Genomic DNA, 2,924 nt, shown 5'->3' on the forward strand with positions numbered 1-2,924 from the left:
TGGTTTCAATAAGCATGAAATTATTTTGCTACAAGAGCTTCTCAACACCTACCCTCAATTTTTGTACCTTCTTCATCCCATGTGTGGATGTGTCCCAATCCTCAGACCCACTCTGAGTGGTTTAAACAGACTCCAAGGGCTTAATTAGACCTATTGGTTAAGCGGTGTCTGGGCCTGTGGAGGAAGGAGGAGAGTTTCCATGCTCAGGGCCAGGGAGAAGAGACCTGGTCTTGTTGCAGGTCTGTGGGTGGGGCTGGCTGTTCCCCACTCGGGGCGGGGGGTGGGCAGCCACATGATGTCCTTGGCTGATGGAACAAAGGGAAATTTTTTCTTGACCTGTTAGGACCAAGGGGCTACCTCTCTTTACTTGGGGGAGGGCAGGAAACCCTTTGGGATTCTGCCACAGCCTCCATCTGACTCTGGACACCATCAGACACAGGTCACTTGGTTCCCGCCATAGTGGGCCACTTGGCTGCCCCGCTGCCCCTCAGCTTAGTTATCTAGTGGCCACAGTTTAGAGCCACTAGACCCTCTCTGCCACACAGAGCTCTTCCACTCTCTTGGTTTCTCAGCGGCCCTCTGTGTTGGTGAGGAACCATCCAGCAAAGTAATGTTGCCCCAGTAGAAAGCACGATGTGAACCCTCTGTCTTCTCTACTCACTTCAACGTAGCAAATGCACTTCCCTCTCCCTGAGTCTCAGCCAGGAGAGGCGTGTTAAGACCCACACATCTCATGGCTGACTCCTCCTTCTGTAGGCTACTTGTGTCCCACAGTCCTTTAGGGCTGGAAGGAGCAGGCTCCACTCCCTCCTTTTTTTCTGGATACAAACTTCTATGGTTTGGTCCTTCAAGCCTGGCTCTTGGTATGCTGGTGGGATAGACAAAGATTGAAGGAACCCTTTCTCTCAAAAAGACTTGACTTTCAAGACTCTTGTTTTGCTGCAAAAAATCCTGTTTTGCATAACAGAAGTTGAAAATGAATTTTTCCTTTCCTCTGCATTCCTTCTGCAATATTCCTAAGTTCCTTGGTGCATGAAAATGCAGCAAAGAAGGCTATTATTACAATCATCTCTGAGGGATGATAGATCCTCTAGCTAATGTGTATTCATAGGGGTAATGTCTCTGATTAATCCATCAGCACCATTGTCACACAGGGAAACAGATACCCTGAAGAAGAGGACTAGGATGGGTACTGATGAAAGAGGGTGGGAAATCTGGCAGGGTGTGGCTTTCTATGGGGCTTCATGAGCCTGCATCTCAAACCCTCTTTGGCAGATTTGAGTCACCAGGAGGGACCCAAGGGCAGGAAGTAGGCTACAGCCAAGAGATGGGCACCAAGAGGAAACAGGAAATGCATGGGACATCCACTTTGTAATTCTCCACCCAGCTCATTCTTCAGCTAAGTACTAAGCTTATTCCCATTTTCTGGCTGTTAAACCATAACAAGACCTCTTCTGAAATATTCCTGAGGAAAAGGACCTATTTTCTTCTCTAAGGAAAAGCCCCACCAAGTCTCCAGAGTTGATCGCTTCCAACCCATGTGTCATCTTGTGTTTATGATTTTCCCATCAGTTTTGCTTTAAAAATTAGTTTTTAATAATCTCTAAAGAAATGCGTTCGCCTTTATGTCTAAAATATTCAAAGGATCCCCTATCCATTTGGTGCTTTTTTTTTTTTTCATGAGCAAATTACATCTGGCCTCTTTCCCGCCTGGGGAATAGGCAGTGATCATCTGGGTTGGAGACTTGGCTTGTTCTCAGCACAGTCAAGCAGTGTAGTTTTGTGGTGAGCCCACTGGCCTGGGAATTCGAATAACCCTGGCTTCATGGGTAATTTGGGGTAAGTTATTCATTCTGTTCTTCATTTTGCTCCTCTGCAAAATGGGGCAAATAATAATACGGCATGATTTCGAAGCCATAACAAGATGATGGAAATGAAAGTGGTCACCTTCAACTAAACATGAACTTGGGTGCTGCAAAAATGCAGAATGAAATGTTATCATTCTTCAGGGGAGTCACATTTCATGAAGACCTCTGTGTTTTAATCACTAACTTAAAAATAAAAGTAAAAGAAGGAAAGGAAAAAAATTAATGACAGCAGCCTGAGATGCATGGGCTACATTCTCTGCTGCTTAGAGAACAAGAAAACGCGTGACACTGTTTTGAAAAGTTAATCATGGAGGGCTTTGAAGGGTTTCATCTAGAACAAGTTGCAGGTAATATTGGAAAAATATTGGAGTCATAGCATCTCTGTGCATTATTGGGGTTTTAAATCCTAAATCACTATATACAGTGCATATTCTGGTTTAGGCTACCCAACTGGATATGTTGGCCTGGTTTCCTTACTGTAGTGCTCGCTGTTAATAACTAAACATGTGGGGGAAAAAAAAAAGCAGAGCTTTTTTCAAAGTTGCAAGTCAATGTGCTGTAAACATGGGTCTGAGGTTAGGATATTGAATTCCATGAATAACAACAATCTGTCTTACTCCATTAATCAGAGGTTTACAATCCCTACAGTCTTATGAGCCATGGGGCCGTCACTGATAATTTTCTGTCAAAGAGAAATGGAATCATCTAGACATGTGCTTAAAGAGGAATTTTTCTCCTTGTTGATTTTATGTAGGAAACGATTATTAGAAAATGTTGGCTCCCATGGAGGTTCGGAGACTGTGGGAAGAGGCCTCATGGTGGGAATAGTGGAGATGCGAAAGACACGTGGAGCCTTTTGGCAGACAGGGCTCAGCAAAAAGAGGTCCAGCAATTCGTTGGGCAAGGTCTCGGCATGGTCTCCTCTGGGACCTATTCCAGAGCAGTGAAACTAATCATCCTCAAATTCACTCCCTCTCCCCCAGGCGCCATTACACCATATTTGAATTATGTTATCAAAGAGACAGACGTGGATTCAGTTCTGATCCCCCAAACTCT

This window comes from Pongo pygmaeus, chromosome 22 (genome assembly GCF_028885625.2).
Source record: "Pongo pygmaeus isolate AG05252 chromosome 22, NHGRI_mPonPyg2-v2.0_pri, whole genome shotgun sequence".
Lineage (NCBI taxonomy): Eukaryota > Metazoa > Chordata > Mammalia > Primates > Hominidae > Pongo > Pongo pygmaeus.